The sequence below is a fragment of the Acipenser ruthenus genome, chromosome 24, assembly GCF_902713425.1.
Source record: "Acipenser ruthenus chromosome 24, fAciRut3.2 maternal haplotype, whole genome shotgun sequence".
In the NCBI taxonomy this organism is placed as follows: Eukaryota; Metazoa; Chordata; class Actinopteri; order Acipenseriformes; family Acipenseridae; genus Acipenser; species Acipenser ruthenus.
The window spans coordinates 10,091,869-10,119,404 of NC_081212.1; the positions used below are offsets into that span (position 1 = coordinate 10,091,869).

At 41.7% G+C, this 27,536-nt stretch overlaps 21 non-coding genes across 21 annotated transcripts; 12 read left to right on the plus strand and 9 right to left on the minus strand.

Annotated features, from left to right (window-relative positions):
• Positions 1-8,030: 8,030 nt before the first annotated feature.
• On the minus strand, positions 8,031-8,103 carry trnav-aac (transfer RNA valine (anticodon AAC)). Its single transcript has one exon. It is a non-coding gene; the product is annotated as a tRNA-Val (tRNA).
• Positions 8,104-8,233: 130 nt separating this feature from the next.
• On the plus strand, positions 8,234-8,306 carry trnav-cac (transfer RNA valine (anticodon CAC)). The gene has a single exon. It is a non-coding gene; the product is annotated as a tRNA-Val (tRNA).
• A 5,824-nt stretch (positions 8,307-14,130) lies between these two features.
• LOC117972050 (U4 spliceosomal RNA) lies at positions 14,131-14,270 on the plus strand. Its single transcript, XR_004663299.1, has one exon. It is a non-coding gene; the product is annotated as a U4 spliceosomal RNA (small nuclear RNA).
• Positions 14,271-14,509: 239 nt separating this feature from the next.
• LOC117972051 (U7 small nuclear RNA) lies at positions 14,510-14,566 on the minus strand. Its single transcript, XR_004663300.1, has one exon. It is a non-coding gene; the product is annotated as a U7 small nuclear RNA (small nuclear RNA).
• A 551-nt stretch (positions 14,567-15,117) lies between these two features.
• Positions 15,118-15,190, minus strand: trnav-aac (transfer RNA valine (anticodon AAC)). The gene has a single exon. It is a non-coding gene; the product is annotated as a tRNA-Val (tRNA).
• A 127-nt stretch (positions 15,191-15,317) lies between these two features.
• Positions 15,318-15,390, plus strand: trnav-cac (transfer RNA valine (anticodon CAC)). The gene has a single exon. It is a non-coding gene; the product is annotated as a tRNA-Val (tRNA).
• A 1,188-nt stretch (positions 15,391-16,578) lies between these two features.
• On the plus strand, positions 16,579-16,718 carry LOC131700695 (U4 spliceosomal RNA). Its single transcript, XR_009308503.1, has one exon. It is a non-coding gene; the product is annotated as a U4 spliceosomal RNA (small nuclear RNA).
• A 239-nt stretch (positions 16,719-16,957) lies between these two features.
• LOC131700805 (U7 small nuclear RNA) lies at positions 16,958-17,014 on the minus strand. The gene has a single exon (XR_009308614.1). It is a non-coding gene; the product is annotated as a U7 small nuclear RNA (small nuclear RNA).
• A 554-nt stretch (positions 17,015-17,568) lies between these two features.
• On the minus strand, positions 17,569-17,641 carry trnav-aac (transfer RNA valine (anticodon AAC)). The gene has a single exon. It is a non-coding gene; the product is annotated as a tRNA-Val (tRNA).
• Positions 17,642-17,768: 127 nt separating this feature from the next.
• trnav-cac (transfer RNA valine (anticodon CAC)) lies at positions 17,769-17,841 on the plus strand. The gene has a single exon. It is a non-coding gene; the product is annotated as a tRNA-Val (tRNA).
• Positions 17,842-19,021: 1,180 nt separating this feature from the next.
• Positions 19,022-19,094, plus strand: trnav-cac (transfer RNA valine (anticodon CAC)). The gene has a single exon. It is a non-coding gene; the product is annotated as a tRNA-Val (tRNA).
• Positions 19,095-20,274: 1,180 nt separating this feature from the next.
• trnav-cac (transfer RNA valine (anticodon CAC)) lies at positions 20,275-20,347 on the plus strand. The gene has a single exon. It is a non-coding gene; the product is annotated as a tRNA-Val (tRNA).
• A 1,189-nt stretch (positions 20,348-21,536) lies between these two features.
• LOC131700707 (U4 spliceosomal RNA) lies at positions 21,537-21,676 on the plus strand. Its single transcript, XR_009308514.1, has one exon. It is a non-coding gene; the product is annotated as a U4 spliceosomal RNA (small nuclear RNA).
• Positions 21,677-21,915: 239 nt separating this feature from the next.
• On the minus strand, positions 21,916-21,972 carry LOC131700806 (U7 small nuclear RNA). Its single transcript, XR_009308615.1, has one exon. It is a non-coding gene; the product is annotated as a U7 small nuclear RNA (small nuclear RNA).
• A 754-nt stretch (positions 21,973-22,726) lies between these two features.
• trnav-cac (transfer RNA valine (anticodon CAC)) lies at positions 22,727-22,799 on the plus strand. The gene has a single exon. It is a non-coding gene; the product is annotated as a tRNA-Val (tRNA).
• A 1,188-nt stretch (positions 22,800-23,987) lies between these two features.
• Positions 23,988-24,127, plus strand: LOC131700788 (U4 spliceosomal RNA). The gene has a single exon (XR_009308595.1). It is a non-coding gene; the product is annotated as a U4 spliceosomal RNA (small nuclear RNA).
• A 239-nt stretch (positions 24,128-24,366) lies between these two features.
• Positions 24,367-24,423, minus strand: LOC131700807 (U7 small nuclear RNA). The gene has a single exon (XR_009308616.1). It is a non-coding gene; the product is annotated as a U7 small nuclear RNA (small nuclear RNA).
• A 1,087-nt stretch (positions 24,424-25,510) lies between these two features.
• LOC131700719 (U4 spliceosomal RNA) lies at positions 25,511-25,650 on the plus strand. The gene has a single exon (XR_009308525.1). It is a non-coding gene; the product is annotated as a U4 spliceosomal RNA (small nuclear RNA).
• Positions 25,651-25,889: 239 nt separating this feature from the next.
• LOC131700808 (U7 small nuclear RNA) lies at positions 25,890-25,946 on the minus strand. The gene has a single exon (XR_009308617.1). It is a non-coding gene; the product is annotated as a U7 small nuclear RNA (small nuclear RNA).
• Positions 25,947-26,497: 551 nt separating this feature from the next.
• trnav-aac (transfer RNA valine (anticodon AAC)) lies at positions 26,498-26,570 on the minus strand. The gene has a single exon. It is a non-coding gene; the product is annotated as a tRNA-Val (tRNA).
• A 127-nt stretch (positions 26,571-26,697) lies between these two features.
• Positions 26,698-26,770, plus strand: trnav-cac (transfer RNA valine (anticodon CAC)). The gene has a single exon. It is a non-coding gene; the product is annotated as a tRNA-Val (tRNA).
• The last annotated feature ends 766 nt before the right edge of the window (positions 26,771-27,536 follow it).

Genomic DNA, 27,536 nt, shown 5'->3' on the forward strand with positions numbered 1-27,536 from the left:
CAGAAACTAAAGCATCCAAGGGATCGTCCACTCTTGGTAGGGGGTATGCATCCTTAATGGTTACATCGTTCAGTTTTCTATAGTCCACACAAAAGCGCAGCCCTCTGTCCTTTGTTCGAACCAGTACGACTGAAGCAGCCCAGGGACTGGTAGTTGTATTAGTCCACTCTCCTGCATTTGTTTTACATGCTAAACAACCTCTTCCTGAAAATGTAAGGGTACCTTCTGAAATACCATTTTTATTGGTCTGGACTGGCCAGTCTCAATTTGATGGTATGTCTGGTGTGTTCTCTCCAGGTTGTTGTCACTGCAACTAAACACAGAGATGGTATTCTGGAGAAGTTCCCTGACAGAGAGAAGTTCAGAATGAGACAGTCCCCTTTCATCTAATCCCAGCTCCCTTATTAGTTCAGAAACAGTCCACGAGCTTCGGCTTACACCATCGGTCTCTTCACTCACATACTCATTAAATTAACTCTTTCCCCAATAGTAACATTAGAGACAAAGTTCCCAATAGTAGTACCCTTTCTCAATGTTTGTACTTCATTAGCCAGGTATAGTTCCTTGCTCACGACACAGCACCCGCGCTACCAGCAAGCCATGTTGATTTGGCAAATTCTGATGGCTCCAGCATCCCCTCTACACCCTCCTGTATCAACTCCTCCACATACCCCTGAATGATTATTTTGGATCATGGGGGTATGATTACATCATTCCCCACCACAACAGTTTGATTCTGAAGCACTTTTTGCACAAAATAATGGACATTTTCTGCCAATCAGGGAACACTGTTTAGTCTTTAGATTAATACTATTTCCATATTTACCAAGAAAATCAGGACCCAACAGCACCTCTTGATGAGCATCATAAGCAACTAAAAAGTCTACAGCTAAAGCTAGGGAATCTACCTGGCATACAGTTTGCCACAAACCCAGAATTTTCATTATTTCCCCACTCTAACTGTGCCTTTGTATTGAGTAAGGTTTGATTGGTTTTCCTTTAGTAGCCTGCTCCCACATACCACTAGAGAGGGCAGGGGCTTGAACCACAGTGCCAGCCCATTCTAGTTTTCCTGTACATAGGGACAATCTCTCCTCAAAATGTCTACTGCAGCCACATTCCCAGCAAACCTGGTTATTCTCACCCTCATAGCTACGGGAATTAGATTGTTCTCTAGGGGGGCCTCTTCCTGTTATGGGCGATTCCCTGCCCCTATTTGTTTTCTGTTCATGTACAGTACTTTGTAATTGTCTATTTTCTTTATGCAACGACTCGGTTTCCATTCGAGAATTATATTGTGCTAAAGTGTTCTTGTTTTACTCAGTTACTCCCTGCACTTTACCATCTACACTACTTGCATTTCCCTGCTCAAGCTCTCTAATCAATTCTAAGTCAGGAGCCAAATTAATAGCCTCTTCTAGACTAGTATGTTTGGCACTGTGCAGTTGTATACGTACATCTCCACTACCAGCGTGTATGAAAGTGAACTCTCGCTAGCATATCATGTCCCAGGATGAGCTATAGGGTAAGCTTTAGTGACTAATCTCCTAATAACATTACCACACTCCCTCGCAGATTCTTTTGTTAAATGTTTCCTAGTTTGAAAAATTCACTCTACTCCAATCTTCACTAGCAGACGGAACCAAGTATCTCCCCATGGCCCCTTTCAAGTTTTTCATAACTGTTACAGCGGCACCCCCCCATATCCGTGCCCAGCCAGACAGCAATAAAGCCATGAATTTCAATTTCAAATTGTCACTCCACTGATTTGCCTCAGCAGCCATTTCAAATCGCTCTGCCCAATCAGCCCATTTGCATCCAGACCCAGTAAAGGTTTCTGGCATAAAAATAAAGGTGCTGCGAACCTTGGTTATTTCTGCTAGAGGATTCTATTGCACTACCAGTAGCTTCCATAATAGGTTATATATTAAATTTATCAATAAATAAAATTACAACCCCCCCGCCCCCCCCCCCCCGCTTGCCACCAGTGTAACGTAACCTGTCCTGGCTAGGTTGTGCTCTAACTGGATTGAAACAGGAGTAGCGTGTAGCTGCCACCACCTTTGGTTAACTGGGATGGTCCGGATAAATAACCCCAGAAGTAGAATGTTATATAGTTATGGTAGCTAGGGAAAAGAGTGAGGCTCCTGGAAACAGCTAGAATCAAAAGGGATATCTTTACTTTTTAAAAAGGAGTATTTAAAAAAAAAAAAAAAAAAAAAAAAATTATATATACAATATGATCTGGGTATACAACTTAATACAGGCAAAATGGACAATGGTAGAAAAACAGTTACAACAACCAACAAAATGTTTGATCCAGTCAGTTCTCAGAACAAATCAATTACAATATATTACAGTTAGGCCTTCAGTATAATCATCATACAGCAATAAACCAAAGCAATCAAATATTACATTTAAAACCAATATGTGCAACTAAACAAATCGAACTATTAAGTGTTGGTACACAACCAAAATTCAAATCTTAAAAAAAAACACCATACAATCAAAAGACAACGCTTCAATGCAACACGGTCACACACACTTCAATTATAACAAACACAAATAAGTTAGATTAATTGCTGTATGGATAATTAGCAAAACAATAGCAACTCAATCACTAGGCACAATTGCAGAGTATCACCTAGCGGAGAGTGGCATTTAAGAAGTTCCCAGTTTTAGTAGTCAGTTTACAAATACAATACTATCAGTAATTCATAAACCATTCAGTGCAAATCAGCAGCAGTAAACGTTTATCAGGAGTTCAGGGCATTTCAGCAGTACTTAACCCTGGTTATTTGTTTGAGAACAACGATAAATACACGGAGGTAGGTAACAGATTCAAATGTCCACAGTTACCAGTTTCATATTACACGTAACCCAGCAAAAAGATACACAAGTGTAGCGCCCCCCTCCAAAACACCATTCGATACTTAACCAAGGATAACCCCCTCGGTTATCCCTAGAATTAAATTGACTACGCCAATTTGAAGCCAATAACAGGTTCTTTAAAAATCAAGACAGCTCAGTGTGTAAAGTGAGGACAAGGTATAAAAACAACAATAATTTTTTTTACACAGAATCACAGCTTTTACCTATAGCAGCAGATTTGATAGCAGCAACCTTTAAACTATAGCAGCAGATTTTTAACCAAGAGCGATCCCATCAGACCCTAAGCACTAGGATACTTTAAGCTAGATAACGTCACACCAACACTTCTAAGTAAAAAGATAACACTATGTAACATAATTTTTGTTCCTGGGTAGTAAGTGTTATTTCCTAATTGCTTATGCCTCAAAAGTATAGAAAATGGCTATTATTCCCCACAAACTTTGCTTTTGTGACCAGGAGTGATATTTTGAAATTTACCTATTTCCAATGAGAAAACGGGCGGATTTGTGTCTTTTCGTTCACATAAAGTCAGAAAAAAAAACATATGAATCCAAATTAACATGTATTTATACTAAAGTAATACAAAAATGACTACAAAAGATTTAGAAGCGAGTAGTTTTTCGAGATTTACGATTATACTGTAAATCACTTTCACGAGTCAGCCCCCAAATGTAGTCTCCCATCATGTTCTCGTTATACTGTCCTTCACCGACAGCTCATCCAGGAGCCTCAAAGCCGTGCTGCTCCATAATGGTAACAAGTACCCATCTCTTCCCCTGGCTCACTCAGTGCACCTCAAAGAGGATTACAACAGCATCAAGACCTTGCTGGACGCCTTGAAGTATGAGGAGTACGGCTGGGACCCCGGGAAGGTGCTGATGCCACCACTGCACATCAAATTGGGCCTTATGAAACAATTTGTCAGAGCTCTAGATAAGGAGTCGGCAGCCTTCAAGTACCTTCAAGACTTCTTCCCTAAGCTGTCCGAGGCAAAGGTCAAAGTCGGTGTCTTCGTCGGACCACAGATAAAGAAGATCCTGGCGTGCAATGAATTCCCCAAGAAGCTCACTAGTAAGGAGAAAGCGGTTTGGAACAGCTTTGTCGCAGTGGTTCGGGGCTTCCTGGGCAATCACAAGGCCGAAAACTATGTGGAGCTGGTTGAGACTCTGGTGAAGAACTACGGCACAATGGGCTGTAGGATGTCCCTCAAAGTCCATATCCTTGATGCTCATCTTGATAAATTCAAGGAGAACATGGGAGCGTACTCGGAGGAGCAAGGCGAGCACTTCCACCAGGATATACTGGACTTTGAACGCCGCTACCAAGGACAGTATAATGAGAACATGATGGGAGACTACATTTGGGGGCTGATTCGTGAAAGTGATTTACAGTATAATCGTAAATCTCGAAAAACTACTCGCTTCTAAATCTTTTGTAGTCATTTTTGTATTACTTTAGTATAAATACATGTTAATTTGGATTCATATGTTGTTTTTTTCTGACTTTATGTGAACGAAAAGACACAAATTCGCCCGTTTTCTCATTGGAAATAGGTAAATTTCAAAATATCACTGTCCTGGTCACAAAAGCAAAGTTTGTGGGGAATAATAGCCATTTTCTATACTTTTGAGGCATAAGCAATTAGGAAATAACACTTACTACCCAGGAACCAAAAAAAAAAAAAAGTGTTACACAGTGTAATAATTCACAGCGCAATAACACTTAAATAACACCCTTCAAAGCAAATAGTGATTTCCACAAACACAATTCCAAACAATAAAATATCAAACCTTAAATAACACACTTTAAAAAAACTAATAATCAGTGATTTTCATAGAAAAACAGAAAACTTCATGCAACCTAAAAAATGCCTAATGCTTAAACCCTCCAATAGCCGCTATTTTAGTTAATACACAGGTGGATAAAGTGCAAGTGTGCAATCAAAAGTTAACAGGCCTTTTATAACTATACATTGTAAACACATACACAATTACAGTTAGGATAATCAGGACAAAGACGCTACTCAGTCTAAACCAACCAATAACACAGAAAAGAAGTTCGTATGCAGCGCTCAAATATTACATCAGCATTCACAGGATCGTAATTACCAACTCAGAATACAGACAATGCACATTCTCTTTTTTAATCAACCCCATACAATTGCGACCGACGTCTAAGAGCACGGGGGATACTTCACTGAAACCACTCCAATATAGAGCGGACCAAACTATTCAATATGAATAGTAGTAGTTTACCATTAACTTCCAGCGCTTTAGCCAATTCACAGCGCCCCAGTATTACTCTACAAAAGTTACAATCCTTACCAAACAGTAGTTCCCCGACCCGTGCTCTCAGCTCACAAATCTCTCAAACCCGGTCGCTCCCTGGCTGATTAACCCCACCTGTTTTTATACAGCTGGCCCCATTACGAATTAGCACTGCAATTACTATGGAGACCAGTAGTCTCCCTGGGGTTTAAAGGGACAGTGCAACGGTAAAAATGATAAATAAAAAAAATAAAAAATCACACAATAAAACTCACTTATTACATTCAAAAAATAAACAATACTTCCATTGCAGATCCGTTACACAAGCAAAATACAATAAAATAATAAATAAAATACAGAAAAAAAACTTCCCTTCAATGACAAGTCCAACCCAGCGCGCAGTTCGATGCAATTCGGTTAAATTCAACAGGCAGCACCGAACGCTGTCAGCGAATCCTCAGCAGCAACCAGTGGCGACTCATGTGGCTTGAAAAACTGGTGGGGCACAGCCCACCCCCGCACCCCCCCCCCCCCAAAAAAAAAACTGTGCTCAAACCCGGATGCCCGATTTTAACCATTTTTATGTAAACATTAAGCTAGCTTTCTAACATTACCAGATCTTTCATCACAAACAGTTTTACACCCGATTGTCACAATCTGTAAACAATACTTTACAGGCAAGGGTCTCTTATCGACAGACAGCTGCACCTGCACTAACCTGAGCGTTTGAAATAGAAGAATCGTCACAATCTCGTGCTGTTAATAACATACAGAAGTCAGGTTTGGTTTCTGTTGATGTCTCTGGCGTTGGTGGTTTAGCTTTTTTGTTGTAGAAAAACTCCAAACGTAGCTGTTTTTTTGCCATTTTAACAGGGCTCAAATTCACTCAGTTTTTAGCACATGTTTTCGCTGACTGAAAAAGTGAACGTCTCACACGAGAACAAGTATAACGGTGAAGGCTTGACACGCTTTGGTTATGTTATTAAGTTTTGAAAGTTTGAAATAAACTGCGCACTTACGTATTTTTAAATAATAAACTCTGGCATCAGAGTCACAGTGGTGCAATTGGCAACCTGATTTCTTATTCATGCACTGACATTTTATTTTCGAAAAATAAAGAACAATCTTTTTTTTTTTAAGAGAAGATCCAATAACCAAATACACTGTTGTGGAAAAAAAAAAAAAAAATCAGTTTCCGATTAAAAACAAAAAAGGAAATAGAAAGCAAAGGACTTGAACTTTTAACATGCGCATCAGATTTCAATTTCACATTATGATAATAAATAAAAATAACTAAATATAATTTTATTTGTACGTATGGTTGTTCATTTTTGTTAACTAACAGTTGGTGTTCAAAGCAAACCATTTTATTTAATCTCACAAATCCTGACTAATTTATTACCGTTTGACTGACGCAGGACTGTCTGTGGTACCTAATCTTCTGGAGGTTCGGGGGAGGGGGTACTTGTGCACACAGTTGCATTAACTACATTGTAAAAAATGTACTAACAACTGATCCAACGAAAAACTTTGGTTGATTGACAGCAAATCCAGCTACTCGTTTTTATGGTATCGCACTGCACTGACATTCGCTAGCCTATCGGGCTTTGTTGAGCTGATGGACACGCTGTAGCCTAAACAAATAATCAGAATGAAAACGAATAGGTAACCGAACTCAGGAATTGAAACAGTTTTGACGTTTCTCTCTTAGCAGCGTCCAGAACTGTTTTCATTCTAATTTATTTCTTTAGTTATTCAATTAATAATAGGTTGTACATTTACTACTCCATCTCCAAGACCTTGATAGACTTGGTTACCGTGCCTTGATGAAGCTGGCTGCTCAATCCGTGAAAAATGATAATTTTATTGGTAGGCTGGCCGCTGGAGAGGTCAGCTGGCAGTAAGATATGTCGAGAGGCGAGTGCATTCTACGTAAATACATAGGTTACTATTACATAGTAAATGTTCTCTACCCCATCTATGTGTGTAGTAGTAGCTAGGATACACAGCCTATACAGTAATCATAGCCTATATGTTTCATGCATCTGTGTTTGGGGTTGAGCAAGTACAGCTTGCTTATGTATTCTCATTGGTTGATAGCAACGCGGTAAATAAAAAGTTCGCTCCGTGAGCGAAAAGAAAAATCAGCGCCGGCCGTGCCGCGTCCGCCCCGCGTCCTGTGTTAACACACAGGTAGACTATAATGGGAAGCTTTTCCCATTTCTTTATTTCTTATACAGGTTTCAGTGTGAACGATCCTAACGCAGTGGCTAAACCACTGCCTGGCAGAAATCTGGGGGGGGCACGTGACCAGGCGTGCCCCCCCCACGCGTCGCCACTGGCAGCAACTAAAACCAAACGGGAGTGAAAACACAAAAATCAGCTTTCATAATCCATCCTCTACATTGCTTTTATCCAGTTTGTTTCCAATTATTCAATAACAATGCCGTCATTGATCGTAATGCTCAGTCCAATTAAGGTTCCCAATGTTTCAATCAATGCGTGACTGAGCCGGCTGGCACGTCACAATATCATGCAAATTATGTAACTACTTTTCAAAGGCAGTTCTAGTATTCAGACTGTAGTTGCAAAAATAATACAATATCTTTTGACTAGAGTTCATCTTTTAAAAACAACTACTTTGCCAACAGAAGAAAAAAAGGCTAACAGAAGACGGTTTCGCTCCGTCGACCTCTGGGTTATAAGGCTCAGCACGCTTCCGCTGCGCCACTCTGATACAGCTTTTTCTTAAATGAAATACCCATCAATAAAATAAAATAAAATAAATCAATTCTCAGTGCAACTTTTTGACGCAGTCTGCTGCTGGACTCACAGAGAGCGGAGACCGCAACAAAAAAATGAACAAGCACATGTTTCCACCCGGTTTCGAACCGGGGACCGTTCGCGTGTTAGGCGAACGTGATAACCACTACACTATGGAAACTTTCACATGTACATTGTTACATTCAGCTGGGCTTTAAGTGAAGACTGCCTTACACTGCAGGATCCAAAATGGGTAATCGGCACTGTATGCTTAGAGCGCAACACACGACTCGTTTATTATTAAGCAACATGTTTCCATAGTGTAGTGGTTATCACGTTCGCCTCACACGCGAAAGGTCCCCGGTTCGAAACCGGGTGGAAACACAGCACGGCATATTTTTTTCACTGTATGTATTTATTCTCCCCAGGTAAACAGCCACCCAGACCAGAACGATGTATTTGTAGTGTGCATGGTGCATTGTCAATGCAAGTCTGACTGTATATTAAACGGAGTGAGAATGCACTCTGCAACGTTTTGGCTTCGACTGCTGCTTGACTCACAGAAACGACAATGTTGATACTCTTCTTCTTAAAATGCATGTTAAAATGCGGAATGTTTTCAAATTCCATGAATTCGCAGGTCTGTACAGAACAAGACGACTATCTGGTCTCACAAAATGTTGCTGGTTCTCGTAGAACAAAGAAGAGTTTGATCAACTATGTCATTCATGCCGACAAAGCTCAGGAGGGCGATCGTTAGGTTGAATATCTAAATTTCCCGGGTTATATCCCGAGTTTCGACAGATGTCAGTTCACTCATATACCTACAGAATCACAGGTACAAATATTGCAGTTAAAGTTTATGCTTTTCAAATCCGTGCACGAAAGGGGGTGCCCAAATCAGAATGAAAGTCACGGGGGGGAGTAATCAAAACATCGCAAAAGAAAAATACACTGCATTAAACAAATCATTTGGAGCGGTCTAAAATGAGCAATCCAGGTTCGATTCATTGTTTTGCCCTTTCGATGGCAGCAGTGTAAAAAAATGACCTGCACATTTCTCTGCTGGCTTCGGGTAGCAAACAAGAAGCAGTGATTTCCCATATGATCTAGTGGTTACGATTCCCGTTTTTTTCACCCAGGTGACCAGGGTTCAACTCCCTGTATGAGAATTCATTTATTAACTTGTGGAGGTAATTGTCAGATAAAAGGATTGAAAAATGAAACCCCACATTGTAGGATGGGGAAACTTATAACTAGTGACCATTATAAAAAAAATAACGTTTGCTTATGTTAGATGCAAGACAGAGAGCGAGACAGATAGATTTGCATCTTGCTATCTGTGGAATATTGATAGTTAGTCCCCTGGGTTTTAGTTACGTTTTATTCCAGTTGAGTTATTGTAACATGATCCCTGGTACAGCTCCAATAGCTGAAGGGGTCATGGGTCATGGGGAACCACGTCCTGCACAGATTCTAGTTCCAGCCCAGGCCAGCGTGAGCACCTTCTTGTACAGAAAAAATAAAGGAACACTTAATTAGAATAAGTGTACGCGTGCCGTTTCTCTGAGTCAATAATTAGAAAGTTATTGAGTTTATCACATTTGGCGACGAGGAGTAAAAAAAAAAAATAAAAAAAAAATAATATAAAAAAAAAACAAAAAAACAAAAAAACACCTAGAAGCAGGCTACACTTCGGACGGCAATGGCGACTTTTGGAAGCATTGGAGAGTTTGATGAGAGCACTGACTGGACGGCTTGGACACTACTTCGCAGCAAATGATATTACTGATGGAGGTAAACAGCGCTCTATATTTCTAAGTGTCTGCTGTCCGAAAACGTACAGTCTCATCAGGAATCTGGTATCGCCATTGAAACCTACTGATAAGAGTTTTGCTGAACTGTGCTTAATTGTTAAACAGCATAAAAACCCTAAACCGTCAGAGATTGTGCAGACTTTTAAATTTCACAATAGGTTTCGGCAACCAGGGGAATCTGTGCCAACTTATGTAGCCGAATTGAGACGGTTGTCTGAACATTGTGTTTTCGGGGCGATGCTGGATAGGATGCTGCGTGACAGGTTGGTATGCGGCTTGCAAGATGACCGCATTCAGCTCCGTTTGTTATCGGAAACCGCGTTGGATTTTAAGAAGGCTGTGGAGATTGCTCAAGCCATGGAGGCTGCTGCGCAACAAGCTCACGATCTTAAACCGACCGCCTCAACACCACCTGTGATTCACAAGGCGATCGCAGTTGGTTCTCCTGCGATAGACTGCAGACAGGGTGAAGGGAAAAATATGTGTTACCGCTGTGGACAGCCACATGCTGCAAGAGACTGTAGATTCAAGGACGCTGTTTGCCATAACTACAATAAGAAGGGTCACATTGCAAAAGTGTGTCGCAGTAAAAATCAGCCATGCCAACAAAGAGGGGGCTGGCAACCCAAGATGCCTAAAGCTACGCATAGCTTAGAAGGGGAGGTAGATGAAGACGAACCTGAGGTTGTTTACAGTATGCACCAAGCAAAAACAGAGAAAGTAGAGCCTATTTATGTGACTGTGAAGGCGCAAGGGGAAGAATTGCAAATGGAAGTTGATACAGGGGCGTCATTCACAGTTATCAGTGAGAGCACGTACAGAGGCACGTGGCATGGCAAACAGTTACCCCCACTCAGTAAGTCTGCCATCAAGCTGCACACGTATACAGGAGAAGAAATTAAAGTCATAGGCATCATTGCAGTGGAAGTGCAGTATAACCAGCAATCATGCATGCTACCAATACTGATAGTGTTTGGTAATGGACCTAGTTTGCTAGGACGGAACTGGCTGAAGAAGCTCAAGCTGGATTGGTCTAACTTGTATCATATGGGAACTACTAGTGTGCAAGACATTTTAAACAGATATGCAGTTGTGTTTCGGGATGAACTGGGAACTTTGAGAGGAACTAAGGCTGTCATTGAAGTGGACGGAAACGTTAAGCCCAGATTCTTCAAAGCCCGTACAGTACCGTATGCATTAAAAGAAAAAGTCAGTGCTGAACTGCAGAGATTGCAAAAGGCAGGCATCATTGAACCTGTTCAGTTTTCGAAGTGGGCTGCTCCTATTGTGCCAATTATGAAGCCAGATGGGTCAATACGTATTTGTGGCGATTATAAACTGACAGTGAACCAGGCCTCCAGACTGGATGCTTATCCAATTCCGCGAGTGGAAGATTTATTCTCCAACATTACAGGGGGGCAAGCCTTTACAAAGCTGGACCTGAGCCATGCCTACCAGCAGCTGCTCCTGGAGGACAGTTCTAAGGAAGTTTTGACCATCAACACGCACAAGGGGTTGTTCCGCTACACCAGGTTGCCTTTTGGGGTGTCATCAGCTCCAGGTATTTTCCAACGCACCCTGGAAAGCCTGCTAGCAGGTTTGCCCCACGTTCTCGTGTATCTGGATGACATCCTCATAACAGGTCCTGACCCGTCAAAACACATGCAAGTTTTGGAAGAAGTTTTGAAGCGGCTTGCTGATGCAGGATTGAGACTAAAAAAACAAAAGTGCATTTTCCTAGTGCCAGAGGTGCAGTATTTAGGTCACAAGATTGACGCAGAGGGCATACACCCAGCAGAGGAGAAGGTCCGGGCAATAGTGGAAGCTCCGACGCCCAAGAATACCACAGAGTTGAAGTCATTTTTAGGGATGGTAAACTATTACCATCGTTTTCTGCCAAATTTATCAACGCTGTTGTCACCATTGCATCATCTACTACAGAAGAAGGTGCCATGGTGTTGGAAACCACAGCAGGAGAAAGCTTTCCAGTCAGCAAAGAAGCTTTTGCTAACATCACAATTGTTAGTACATTTCGACTCCAAGAAACCATTGCTCCTGGCATGCGATGCATCACCCTATGGAGTGGGAGCAGTGTTATCGCACACCCTGCCTGATGGAAGTGAAAGACCAATAAGTTTTGCGTCCCGCACTTTGGCTCCAGCTGAAAAAAACTATTCTCAGCTGGATAAAGAAGCCCTCGCCATTGTGTTTGGGGTAAAAAAGTTCCATCAGTACCTGTATGGACACCATTTCACTATTTGCTCGGACCACAAGCCCTTGATGAGCCTTTTCAGCGAGAGCAAGTTGATTCCACCGATGGCTTCAGGGAGAATTCAACGGTGGCCGTTATTGCTTGCTGGTTATGAGTATGAGATACGCTACAAGAGTGGAGAGACACACAGTAATGCTGATGGACTGAGTCGTTTGCCACTGAAGGATACACCCTCACATGTGCAAACACCAGGGGATGTGGTTTTGTTACTGGAAAACCTCTCCACTTTCCCTGTCAACCTAGGGCAAATACAGTCAGGAACCAGAAGAGACCCTATATTGTCGCGAGTCCTGACATACGTGAGAAGTGGATGGCCAGCAGAAGCCGAGATGGAAGATCTGAGGCCGTATTTTAGAAGGAAGGAGGAGTTAAGTATCCAAGACAATTGTTTACTTTGGGGAAACAGAGTCATTGTACCTCCGCAAAGCCAGGAGAAAGTTATTGCTGAACTTCATGAAGCACACCCGGGCATATCTCGCATGAAGAGCCTAGCAAGAAGTATGGTGTGGTGGCCTTGCATGGACCAAGCCTTGGAGAAAAAGGTTAGAGAATGTACCATTTGCCAGAGCACACGCCATGCACCGCCACCGGCACCGCTACACCCGTGGGAGTGGCCTGACAGACCGTGGGCCCGTCTGCATGTGGATTATGCAGGTCCATTTATGGGGAAGATGTTCTTGATCCTTATTGATGCCCACTCCAAGTGGATAGATGTTCATGTTATGTCTTCTGCTACTTCTCAAGCTACCATAAGTCAACTGCGGGTTACATTTGCAACGCATGGGCTGCCCGAGATGCTAGTGACAGATAATGGAACAGCATTTACTAGCGAAGAGTTCCAGCAGTTTTGTAAGAAAAATAGCATTAAGCATGTCAGAACATCACCTTACCACCCTGCATTCAATGGGCTAGCCGAAAGAGCCGTGCAGACGGTAAAGGAGGGGTTAAAGAAAATGAGGACTGGCACAATTGACCAAGTTGGCCAGGTTTTTGTTCCATTACAGAATCACACCTCAAACCACAACTGGGTCATCGCCGGCAGAATTACTGATGGGACGTAGACCACGATCGTGTTTTGATGTGCTGAGACCAGCAGTGGGAGGGAGAGTGAGAGCTGCGCAAGCTAAGCAGAAGTTTCAACATGATCAACACGCCAAAGTTCGCTTATTGAATGTAGGAGATACTGTTTATGTTCGAATGTTTGGAGTGGAGGATAAGTGGACACAAGGAACCATACTGGAGAAAGTGGGTCCAGTGTCATTCCAAGTGGAACTGACAGATGGGAGAGTGATTCGCCGTCATCAAGACCACCTAAGGAAATATCAGGCAGCGACCGTTCCACAATCTGAAAGACCAGAGGATGTCCAAGTTCCTTTGGGAGATGACTACAGCCCTAACCCAGTGCAGTTAGAGTTTTCAACAGAGGGGGTTCCAGTAGACCCAGAGCCAGCAGTAGATCCAGGGCCAGAACCAACATTAGCCCCGGCACCAGAGTTGCGCCGTTCACAAAGAGCGCGTAGAGCTCCACAGAAACTGGACTGTTAGTTTAGTTGTTCCTAGCTACGTAAGTGTTGAAATTGAATGTAAGATAAAAACAAGACCAGTTTTAATCTGAGGTGGAGGGATGTGGAATATTGATAGTTAGTCCCCTGGGTTTTAGTTACGTTTTATTCCAGTTGAGTTATTGTAACATGATCCCTGGTACAGCTCCAATAGCTGAAGGGGTCATGGGTCATGGGGAGCCATGTCCTGCACAGATTCTAGTTCCAGCCCAGGCTAGCGTGAGCACCTTCTTGTACAGAAAAAATAAAGGAACACTTAATTAGAATAAGTGTACGCGTGCCGTTTCTCTGAGTCAATAATTAGAAAGTTATTGAGTTTATCACATTATCCCATCACTCCTATGTGCACCAAAGCAATGACGGTCTACACTTCAGTTCATATATAATCGGAATAAAATAATGGACTCTGTTGAATTGTGAGGCTGCAGTGTCGATAATATAAACCTCTACGTTTGAGGGATCATTTAACTGTACTGTATTATATAGCAGTAACTTGCCCACCGGCAAGTCAAATGTCTTTGCTGTAGGGGGTAGCATTTAGTTATCCCAAGTTCTGTAGCTTTGCGCAGTGGCAGTATCATAGCCCATGAGGTTTGTCCGAGGCGTGATTATTGCTAGTTGAAAACTTTAACCAATACCCCGCCGTGGTGACTTGAAATATAGTCGCCGCTGGCAATTTTTGACAGTCTCACAGAGTCTGCTATCATGTAGTTGAAAGAACAGAACAAATGTTGAAGCTTTGACATTCTGGGTTTGGTTTTGTATTCTACTGATTGGGCACAACATTTGAGTTGATCTTTTTACTCTTTATAACATACAAGTGTATTTACAAGGTTAGGGGCCGTTTCTCCTGTTGTGTCAATTATATTACTATGCAGCTGGCAGGCATTCGGAACGCGCACGCTAACAACGCGTCATCTTTCATTTTACAAAACACGGGGCATTCGACACGGAGAAAACCTTCTAGACAAATACTAAAAGAGCTAAACATCAATTTGCCTCCCCAGCCATGTTAATAGATATCTGGCTTTTTTGCAGTAGCATTAAAGTTGTGGTGACACACGAAAAAGAAACATGGAAATCTGTTTTGGGGTTGGGGAGTTAACCTACCAAACAATTTACGCACATGAATATATCATGAAAACAGCCATGCATGGAGGTCATGGGAACTCTCCGTTCTATTGCTTTCCTTTCTCCCAGATATATCATGCACATTATGTAACTTCTCTTCAAAGGCAATTTTAGTATTCAGACTGTAGTTGCAAAAATAATACAATATCTTTTGACTAGAGTTCATCTTTTAAAAACAACTACTTTGCCAACAGAAGAAAAAAAGGCTAACAGAAGACGGTTTCGCTCCGTCGACCTCTGGGTTATAAGGCTCAGCACGCTTCCGCTGCGCCACTCTGATACAGCTGCTTCTGGAATGAAACACCCATTAATAAAATAAAATAAATCAATCAATTCTCAGTGCAACTTTTTGACACAGTCAGCTGCTGGACTCACAGAGAGCGGAGACCGCAACAAAAAAACGAACAAGCACATGTTTCCACCCGGTTTCGAACCGGGGACCTTTCGCGTGTTAGGCGAACGTGATAACCACTACACTATGGAAACTTTCACATGTACATTGTTACATTCAGCTGGGCTTTAAGTGAAGACTGCCTTGCACTGCAGGATCCAAAATGGGTAATCGGCACTGTATGCTTAGAGCGCAACACACGGATCGTTTATTAAGCAACATGTTTCCATAGTGTAGTGGTTATCACTTTCGCCTCACACGCGAACGGTCCCCGGTTCGAAACCGGGTGGAAACACAGCACGGCATATTTTTTTCACTGTATGTATTTATTCTCCCCAGGTAAACAGCCACCCAGACCAGAACGATGTATTTGTAGTGTGCATGGTGCATTGTCAATGCAAGTCTGACTGTATATTAAACGGAGTGAGAATGCACTCTGCAACGTTTTGGCTTCGACTGCTGCTTGACTCACAGAAACGACAATGTTGATACTCTGACTCTTCTTCTTAAAATGCATGTTAAAATGCGGAATGTTTTCAAATTCCATGAATTCGCAGGTCTGTACAGAACAAGACGACTATCTGGTCTCACAAAATGTTGCTGGTTCTCGTAGAACAAAGAAGAGTTTGATCAACTATGTCATTCATGCCGACAAAGCTCAGGAGGGCGATCGTTAGGTTGAATATCTAAATTTCCCGGGTTATATCCCGAGTTTCGACAGATGTCAGTTTATTCATATACCTACAGAATCACAGGTACAAATATTGCAGTTAAAGTTTATGCTTTTCAAATCCGTGCACGAAAGGGGGTGCCCAAATCAGAATGAAAGTCACGGGGGGAGTAATCAAAACATCGCAAAAGAAAAATACACTGCATTAAACAAATCATTTGGAGCGGTCTAAAATGAGCAATCCAGGTTCGATTCATTGTTTTGCCCTTTCGATGGCAGCAGTGTAAAAAAATGACCTGCACATTTCTCTGCTGGCTTCGGGTAGCAAACAAGAAGCAGTGATTTCCCATATGATCTAGTGGTTACGCTTCCCGTTTTTTCACCCAGGTGACCAGGGTTCAACTCCCTGTATGCGAATTCATTTATTTACTTGTGGAGGTAATTGTCAGATAAAAGGATTGAAAAATGAAACCCCACATTGTAGGATGGGGAGACTTATAACTAGTGACCATTATATAAAAAAAAAATAACGTTTGCTTATGTTAGATGCAAGAGAGCGAGACAGATAGATTTGCATCTTGGTATCCCATCACTCCTATGTGCACCAAAGCAATGACGGTCTACACTTCAGTTCATATATAATCGGAATAAAAAAGTGGACTCTGTTGCATTGTGAGGCTGCAGTGTCGATAACATAAACCTCTACGTTTGAGGGATCATTTAACTGTACTGTATTATATCGCAGTAACTTGCCCACCGGCAAGTCAAATGTCTTTGCTGTAGGGGGTAGCATTTAGTTATCCCAAGTTCTGTAGCTTTGCGCAGTGGCAGTATCATAGCCCATGAGGTTTGTCCGAGGCGTGATTATTGCTAGTTGAAAACTTTAACCAATACCCCGCCGTGGTGACTTGAAATATAGTCGCCGCTGGCAATTTTTGACAGTCTCACAGAGTCTGCTATCATGTAGTTGAAAGAACAGAACAAATGTTGACGCTTTGACATTCTGGGTTTGGTTTTGTATTCTACTGATTGGGCACAACATTTGAGTTGATCTTTTTACTCTTTATAACATACAAGTGTATTTACAAGGTTAGGGGCCGTTTCTCCTGTTGTGTCAATTATATTACTATGCAGCTGGCAGGCATTCGGAACGCGCACGCTAACAACGCGTCATCTTTCATTTTACAAAACACGGGGCATTCGACACGGAGAAAACCTTCTAGACAAATACTAAAAGAGCTAAACATCAATTTGCCTCCCCAGCCATGTTAATAGATATCTGGCTTTTTTGCAGTAGCATTAAAGTTGTGGTGACACACGAAAAAGAAACATGGAAATCTGTTTTGGGGTTGGGGAGTTAACCTACCAAACAATTTACGCACATGAATATATCATGAAAACAGCCATGCATGGAGGTCATGGGAACTCTCCGTTCTATTGCTTTCCTTTCTCCCAGATATATCATGCACATTATGTAACTTCTCTTCAAAGGCAATTTTAGTATTCAGACTGTAGTTGCAAAAATAATACAATATCTTTTGACTAGAGTTCATCTTTTAAAAACAACTACTTTGCCAACAGAAGAAAAAAAGGCTAACAGAAGACGGTTTCGCTCCGTCGACCTCTGGGTTATAAGGCTCAGCACGCTTCCGCTGCGCCACTCTGATACAGCTGCTTCTGGAATGAAACACCCATTAATAAAATAAAATAAATCAATCAATTCTCAGAGCAACTTTTTGACGCAGTCTGCTGCTGGACTCACAGAGAGCGGAGAAGACCGCAACAAAAAAACGAACAAGCACATGTTTCCACCCGGTTTCGAACCGGGGACCTTTCGCGTGTTAGGCGAACGTGATAACCACTACACTATGGAAACTTTCACATGTACATTGTTACATTCAGCTGGGCTTTAAGTGAAGACTGCCTTGCATTGCAGGATCCAAAATGGGTAATCGGCACTGTATGCTTAGAGCGCAACACACGGATCGTTTATTAAGCAACATGTTTCCATAGTGTAGTGGTTATCACTTTCGCCTCACACGCGAACGGTCCCCGGTTCGAAACCGGGTGGAAACACAGCACGGCATATTTTTTTCACTGTATGTATTTATTCTCCCCAGGTAAACAGCCACCCAGACCAGAACGATGTATTTGTAGTGTGCATGGTGCATTGTCAATGCAAGTCTGACTGTATATTAAACGGAGTGAGAATGCACTCTGCAACGTTTTGGCTTCGACTGCTGCTTGACTCACAGAAACGACAATGTTGATACTCTGACTCTTCTTCTTAAAATGCATGTTAAAATGCGGAATGTTTTCAAATTCCATGAATTCGCAGGTCTGTACAGAACAAGACGACTATCTGGTCTCACAAAATGTTGCTGGTTCTCGTAGAACAAAGAAGAGTTTGATCAACTATGTCATTCATGCCGACAAAGCTCAGGAGGGCGATCGTTAGGTTGAATATCTAAATTTCACGGGTTATATCCCGAGTTTCGACAGATGTCAGTTTATTCATATACCTACAGAATCACAGGTACAAATATTGCAGTTAAAGTTTATGCTTTTCAAATCCGTGCACGAAAGGGGGTGCCCAAATCAGAATAAAAGTCACGGGGGGAGTAATCAAAACATCGCAAAAGAAAAATACACTGCATTAAACAAATCATTTGGAGCGGTCTAAAATGAGCAATCCAGGTTCGATTCATTGTTTTGCCCTTTCGATGGCAGCAGTGTAAAAAAATGACCTGCACATTTCTCTGCTGGCTTCGGGTAGCAAACAAGAAGCAGTGATTTCCCATATGATCTAGTGGTTACGCTTCCCGTTTTTTCACCCAGGTGACCAGGGTTCAACTCCCTGTATGCGAATTCATTTATTTACTTGTGGAGGTAATTGTCAGATAAAAGGATTGAAAAATGAAACCCCACATTGTAGGATGGGGAGACTTATAACTAGTGACCATTATATAAAAAAATAAATAACGTTTGCTTATGTTAGATGCAAGAGAGCGAGACAGATAGATTTGCATCTTGGTATCCCATCACTCCTATGTGCACCAAAGCAATGACGGTCTACACTTCAGTTCATATATAATCGGAATAAAAAAGTGGACTCTGTTGCATTGTGAGGCTGCAGTGTCGATAACATAAACCTCTACGTTTGAGGGATCATTTAACTGTACTGTATTATATCCAAAATGGGTAATCGGCACTGTATGCTTAGAGCGCAACACACGGATCGTTTAATAAGCAACATGTTTCCATAGTGTAGTGGTTATCACGTTCGCCTCACACGCGAAAGGTCCCCGGTTCGAAACCGGGTGGAAACACAGCACGGCATATTTTTTTCACTGTATGTATTTATTCTCCCCAGGTAAACAGCCACCCAACCAGAACGATGTATTTGTAGTGTGCATGGTGCATTGTCAATGCAAGTCTGACTGTATATTAAACGGAGTGAGAATGCACTCTGCAACGTTTTGGCTTCGACTGCTGCTTGACTCACAGAAACGACAATGTTGATACTCTGACTCTTCTTCTTAAAATGCATGTTAAAATGCGGAATGTTTTCAAATTCCATGAATTCGCAGGTCTGTACAGAACAAGACGACTATCTGGTCTCACAAAATGTTGCTGGTTCTCGTAGAACAAAGAAGAGTTTGATCAACTATGTCATTCATGCCGACAAAGCTCAGGAGGGCGATCGTTAGGTTGAATATCTAAATTTCCCGGGTTATATCCCGAGTTTCGACAGATGTCAGTTTATTCATATACCTACAGAATCACAGGTACAAATATTGCAGTTAAAGTTTATGCTTTTCAAATCCGTGCACGAAAGGGGGTGCCCAAATCAGAATAAAAGTCACGAGGGGAGTAATCAAAACATCGCAAAAGAAAAATACACTGCATTAAACAAATCATTTGGAGCGGTCTAAAATGAGCAATCCAGGTTCGATTCATTGTTTTGCCCTTTCGATGGCAGCAGTGTAAAAAAATGACCTGCACATTTCTCTGCTGGCTTCGGGTAGCAAACAAGAAGCAGTGATTTCCCATATGATCTAGTGGTTACGATTCCCGTTTTTTCACCCAGGTGACCAGGGTTCAACTCCCTGTATGCGAATTCATTTATTTACTTGTGGAGGTAATTGTCAGATAAAAGGATTGAAAAATGAAACCCCACATTGTAGGATGGGGAGACTTATAACTAGTGACCATTATATAAAAAAAATAAATAACGTTTGCTTATGTTAGATGCAAGAGAGCGAGACAGATAGATTTGCATCTTGGTATCCCATCACTCCTATGTGCACCAAAGCAATGACGGTCTACACTTCAGTTCATATATAATCGGAATAAAAAAGTGGACTCTGTTGCATTGTGAGGCTGCAGTGTCGATAACATAAACCTCTACGTTTGAGGGATCATTTAACTGTACTGTATTATATCCAAAATGGGTAATCGGCACTGTATGCTTAGAGCGCAACACACGGATCGTTTAATAAGCAACATGTTTCCATAGTGTAGTGGTTATCACGTTCGCCTCACACGCGAAAGGTCCCCGGTTCGAAACCGGGTGGAAACACAGCACGGCATATTTTTTTCACTGTATGTATTTATTCTCCCCAGGTAAACAGCCACCCAACCAGAACGATGTATTTGTAGTGTGCATGGTGCATTGTCAATGCAAGTCTGACTGTATATTAAACGGAGTGAGAATGCACTCTGCAACGTTTTGGCTTCGACTGCTGCTTGACTCACAGAAACGACAATGTTGATACTCTGACTCTTCTTCTTAAAATGCATGTTAAAATGCGGAATGTTTTCAAATTCCATGAATTCGCAGGTCTGTACAGAACAAGACGACTATCTGGTCTCACAAAATGTTGCTGGTTCTCGTAGAACAAAGAAGAGTTTGATCAACTATGTCATTCATGCCGACAAAGCTCAGGAGGGCGATCGTTAGGTTGAATATCTAAATTTCCCGGGTTATATCCCGAGTTTCGACAGATGTCAGTTTATTCATATACCTACAGAATCACAGGTACAAATATTGCAGTTAAAGTTTATGCTTTTCAAATCCGTGCACGAAAGGGGGTGCCCAAATCAGAATAAAAGTCACGAGGGGAGTAATCAAAACATCGCAAAAGAAAAATACACTGCATTAAACAAATCATTTGGAGCGGTCTAAAATGAGCAATCCAGGTTCGATTCATTGTTTTGCCCTTTCGATGGCAGCAGTGTAAAAAAATGACCTGCACATTTCTCTGCTGGCTTCGGGTAGCAAACAAGAAGCAGTGATTTCCCATATGATCTAGTGGTTACGATTCCCGTTTTTTCACCCAGGTGACCAGGGTTCAACTCCCTGTATGCGAATTCATTTATTTACTTGTGGAGGTAATTGTCAGATAAAAGGATTGAAAAATGAAACCCCACATTGTAGGATGGGGAGACTTATAACTAGTGACCATTATATAAAAAAAATAAATAACGTTTGCTTATGTTAGATGCAAGAGAGCGAGACAGATAGATTTGCATCTTGGTATCCCATCACTCCTATGTGCACCAAAGCAATGACGGTCTACACTTCAGTTCATATATAATCGGAATAAAAAAGTGGACTCTGTTGCATTGTGAGGCTGCAGTGTCGATAACATAAACCTCTACGTTTGAGGGATCATTTAACTGTACTGTATTATATCGCAGTAACTTGCCCACCGGCAAGTCAAATGTCTTTGCTGTAGGGGGTAGCATTTAGTTATCCCAAGTTCTGTAGCTTTGCGCAGTGGCAGTATCATAGCCCATGAGGTTTGTCCGAGGCGTGATTATTGCTAGTTGAAAACTTTAACCAATACCCCGCCGTGGTGACTTGAAATATAGTCGCCGCTGGCAATTTTTGACAGTCTCACAGAGTCTGCTATCATGTAGTTGAAAGAACAGAACAAATGTTGACGCTTTGACATTCTGGGTTTGGTTTTGTATTCTACTGATTGGGCACAACATTTGAGTTGATCTTTTTACTCTTTATAACATACAAGTGTATTTACAAGGTTAGGGGCCGTTTCTCCTGTTGTGTCAATTATATTACTATGCAGCTGGCAGGCATTCGGAACGCGCACGCTAACAACGCGTCATCTTTCATTTTACAAAACACGGGGCATTCGACACGGAGAAAACCTTCTAGACAAATACTAAAAGAGCTAAACATCAATTTGCCTCCCCAGCCATGTTAATAGATATCTGGCTTTTTTGCAGTAGCATTAAAGTTGTGGTGACACACGAAAAAGAAACATGGAAATCTGTTTTGGGGTTGGGGAGTTAACCTACCAAACAATTTACGCACATGAATATATCATGAAAACAGCCATGCATGGAGGTCATGGGAACTCTCCGTTCTATTGCTTTCCTTTCTCCCAGATATATCATGCACATTATGTAACTTCTCTTCAAAGGCAATTTTAGTATTCAGACTGTAGTTGCAAAAATAATACAATATCTTTTGACTAGAGTTCATCTTTTAAAAACAACTACTTTGCCAACAGAAGAAAAAAAGGCTAACAGAAGACGGTTTCGCTCCGTCGACCTCTGGGTTATAAGGCTCAGCACGCTTCCGCTGCGCCACTCTGATACAGCTGCTTCTCGAATGAAACACCCATTAATAAAATAAAATAAATCAATCAATTCTCAGTGCAACTTTTTGACGCAGTCTGCTGCTGGACTCACAGAGAGCGGAGAAGACCGCAACAAAAAAAACGAACAAGCACATGTTTCCACCCGGTTTCGAACCGGGGACTTTTCGCGTGTTAGGCGAAGAGATAACCACTACACTATGGAAACTTTCACATGTACATTGTTACATTCAGCTGGGCTTTAAGTGAAGACTGCCTTGCACTGCAGGATCCAAAATGGGTAATCGGCACTGTATGCTTAGAGCGCAACACACGGATCATTTAATAAGCAACATGTTTCCATAGTGTAGTGGTTATCACGTTCGCCTCACACGCGAAAGGTCCCCGGTTCGAAACCGGGTGGAAACACAGCACGGCATATTTTTTTCACTGTATGTATTTATTCTCCCCAGGTAAACAGCCACCCAGACCAGAACGATGTATTTGTAGTGTGCATGGTGCATTGTCAATGCAAGTCTGACTGTATATTAAACGGAGTGAGAATGCACTCTGCAACGTTTTGGCTTCGACTGTTGCTTGACTCACAGAAACGACAATGTTGATACTCTGACTCTTCTTCTTAAAATGCATTTTAAAATGCGGAATGTTTTCAAATTCCATGAATTCGCAGGTCTGTACAGAACAACACGACTATCTGGTCTCACAAAATGTTGCTGGTTCTCGTAGAACAAAGAAGAGTTTGATCAACTATGTCATTCATGCCGACAAAGCTCAGGAGGGCGATCGTTAGGTTGAATATCTAAATTTCCCGGGTTATATCCCGAGTTTCGACAGATGTCAGTTTATTCATATACCTACAGAATCACAGGTACAAATATTGCAGTTAAAGTTTATGCTTTTCAAATCCGTGCACGAAAGGGGGTGCCCAAATCAGAATGAAAGTCACGGGGGGAGTAATCAAAACATCGCAAAAGAAAAATACACTGCATTAAACAAATCATTTGGAGCGGTCTAAAATGAGCAATCCAGGTTCGATTCATTGTTTTGCCCTTTCGATGGCAGCAGTGTAAAAAAATGACCTGCACATTTCTCTGCTGGCTTCGGGTAGCAAACAAGAAGCAGCGATTTCCCATATGATCTAGTGGTTACGATTCCCGTTTTTTCACCCAGGTGACCAGGGTTCAACTCCCTGTATGCGAATTCATTTATTTACTTGTGGAGGTAATTGTGAGATAAAAGGATTGAAAAATGAAACCCCACATTGTAGGATGGGGAGACTTATAACTAGTGACCATTATATAAAAAATAAATAACGTTTGCTTATGTTAGATGCAAGAGAGCGAGACAGATAGATTTGCATCTTGGTATCCCATCACTCCTATGTGCACCAAAGCAATGACGGTCTACACTTCAGTTCATATATAATCGGAATAAAAAAGTGGACTCTGTTGCATTGTGAGGCTGCAGTGTCGATAACATAAACCTCTACGTTTGAGGGATCATTTAACTGTACTGTATTATATCGCAGTAACTTGCCCACCGGCAAGTCAAATGTCTTTGCTGTAGGGGGTAGCATTTAGTTATCCCAAGTTCTGTAGCTTTGCGCAGTGGCAGTATCATAGCCCATGAGGTTTGTGCGAGGCGTGATTATTGCTAGTTGAAAACTTTAACCAATACCCCGCCGTGGTGACTTGAAATATAGTCGCCGCTGGCAATTTTTGACAGTCTCACAGAGTCTGCTATCATGTAGTTGAAAGAACAGAACAAATGTTGACGCTTTGACATTCTGGGTTTGGTTTTGTATTCTACTGATTGGGCACAACATTTGAGTTGATATTTTTACTCTTTATAACATACAAGTGTATTTACAAGGTTAGGGGCCGTTTCTCCTGTTGTGTCAATTATATTACTATGCAGCTGGCAGGCATTCGGAACGCGCACGCTAACAACGCGTCATCTTTCATTTTACAAAACACGGGGCATTCGACACGGAGAAAACCTTCTAGACAAATACTAAAAGAGCTAAACATCAATTTGCCTCCCCAGCCATGTTAATAGATATCTGGCTTTTTTGCAGTAGCATTAAAGTTGTGGTGACACACGAAAAAGAAACATGGAAATCTGTTTTGGGGTTGGGGAGTTAACCTACCAAACAATTTACGCACATGAATATATCATGAAAACAGCCATGCATGGAGGTCATGGGAACTCTCCGTTCTATTGCTTTCCTTTCTCCCAGATATATCATGCACATTATGTAACTTCTCTTCAAAGGCAATTTTAGTATTCAGACTGTAGTTGCAATAATAATACAATATCTTTTGACTAGAGTTCATCTTTTAAAAACAACTACTTTGCCAACAGAAGAAAAAAAGGCTAACAGAAAACGGTTTCGCTCCGTCGACCTCTGGGTTATAAGGCTCAGCACGCTTCCGCTGCGCCACTCTGATACAGCTGCTTCTGGAATGAAACACCCATTAATAAAATAAAATAAACTGCATACACTGCATTAAACAAATCATTTGGAGCGGTCTAAAATGAGCAATCCAGGTTCGATTCATTGTTTTGCCCTTTCGATGGCAGCAGTGTAAAAAAATGACCTGCACATTTCTCTGCTGGCTTCGGGTAGCAAACAAGAAGCAGCGATTTCCCATATGATCTAGTGGTTACGATTCCCGTTTTTTCACCCAGGTGACCAGGGTTCAACTCCCTGTATGCGAATTCATTTATTTACTTGTGGAGGTAATTGTCAGATAAAAGGATTGAAAAATGAAACCCCACATTGTAGGATGGGGAGACTTATAACTAGTGACCATTATATAAAAAAAATAAATAACGTTTGCTTATGTTAGATGCAAGAGAGCGAGACAGATAGATTTGCATCTTGGTATCCCATCACTCCTATGTGCACCAAAGCAATGACGGTCTACACTTCAGTTCATATATAATCGGAATAAAAAAGTGGACTCTGTTGCATTGTGAGGCTGCAGTGTCGATAACATAAACCTCTACGTTTGAGGGATCATTTAACTGTACTGTATTATATCGCAGTAACTTGCCCACCGGCAAGTCAAATGTCTTTGCTGTAGGGGGTAGCATTTAGTTATCCCAAGTTCTGTAGCTTTGCGCAGTGGCAGTATCATAGCCCATGAGGTTTGTCCGAGGCGTGATTATTGCTAGTTGAAAACTTTAACCAATACCCCGCCGTGGTGACTTGAAATATAGTCGCCGCTGGCAATTTTTGACAGTCTCACAGAGTCTGCTATCATGTAGTTGAAAGAACAGAACAAATGTTGACGCTTTGACATTCTGGGTTTGGTTTTGTATTCTACTGATTGGGCACAACATTTGAGTTGATCTTTTTACTCTTTATAACATACAAGTGTATTTACAAGGTTAGGGGCCGTTTCTCCTGTTGTGTCAATTATATTACTATGCAGCTGGCAGGCATTCGGAACGCGCACGCTAACAACGCGTCATCTTTCATTTTACAAAACACGGGGCATTCGACACGGAGAAAACCTTCTAGACAAATACTAAAAGAGCTAAACATCAATTTGCCTCCCCAGCCATGTTAATAGATATCTGGCTTTTTTGCAGTAGCATTAAAGTTGTGGTGACACACGAAAAAGAAACATGGAAATCTGTTTTGGGGTTGGGGAGTTAACCTACCAAACAATTTACGCACATGAATATATCATGAAAACAGCCATGCATGGAGGTCATGGGAACTCTCCGTTCTATTGCTTTCCTTTCTCCCAGATATATCATGCACATTATGTAACTTCTCTTCAAAGGCAATTTTAGTATTCAGACTGTAGTTGCAAAAATAATACAATATCTTTTGACTAGAGTTCATCTTTTAAAAACAACTACTTTGCCAACAGAAGAAAAAAAGGCTAACAGAAGACGGTTTCGCTCCGTCGACCTCTGGGTTATAAGGCTCAGCACGCTTCCGCTGCGCCACTCTGATACAGCTGCTTCTCGAATGAAACACCCATTAATAAAATAAAATAAATCAATCAATTCTCAGTGCAACTTTTTGACACAGTCAGCTGCTGGACTCACAGAGAGCGGAGACCGCAACAAAAAAACGAACAAGCACATGTTTCCACCCGGTTTCGAACCGGGGACCTTTCGCGTGTTAGGCGAACGTGATAACCACTACACTATGGAAACTTTCACATGTACATTGTTACATTCAGCTGGGCTTTAAGTGAAGACTGCCTTGCACTGCAGGATCCAAAATGGGTAATCGGCACTGTATGCTTAGAGCGCAACACACGGATCATTTAATAAGCAACATGTTTCCATAGTGTAGTGGTTATCACGTTCGCCTCACACGCGAAAAGTCCCCGGTTCGAAACCGGGTGGAAACACAGCACGGCATCTTTTTTTCACTGTATGTATTTATTCTCCCCAGGTAAACAGCCACCCAGACCAGAACGATGTATTTGTAGTGTGCATGGTGCATTGTCAATGCAAGTCTGACTGTATATTAAACGGAGTGAGAATGCACTCTGCAACGTTTTGGCTTCGACTGCTGCTTGACTCACAGAAACGACAATGTTGATACTCTGACTCTTCTTCTTAAAATGCATTTTAAAATGCGGAATGTTTTCAAATTCCATGAATTCGCAGGTCTGTACAGAACAAGACGACTATCTGGTCTCACAAAATGTTGCTGGTTCTCGTAGAACAAAGAAGAGTTTGATCAACTATGTCATTCATGCCGACAAAGCTCAGGAGGGCGATCGTTAGGTTGAATATCTAAATTTCCCGGGTTATATCCCGAGTTTCGACAGATGTCAGTTTATTCATATACCTACAGAATCACAGGTACAAATATTGCAGTTAAAGTTTATGCTTTTCAAATCCGTGCACGAAAGGGGGTGCCCAAATCAGAATGAAAGTCACGGGGGGAGTAATCAAAACATCGCAAAAGAAAAATACACTGCATTAAACAAATCATTTGGAGCGGTCTAAAATGAGCAATCCAGGTTCGATTCATTGTTTTGCCCTTTCGATGGCAGCAGTGTAAAAAAATGACCTGCACATTTCTCTGCTGGCTTCGGGTAGCAAACAAGAAGCAGCGATTTCCCATATGATCTAGTGGTTACGATTCCCGTTTTTTCACCCAGGTGA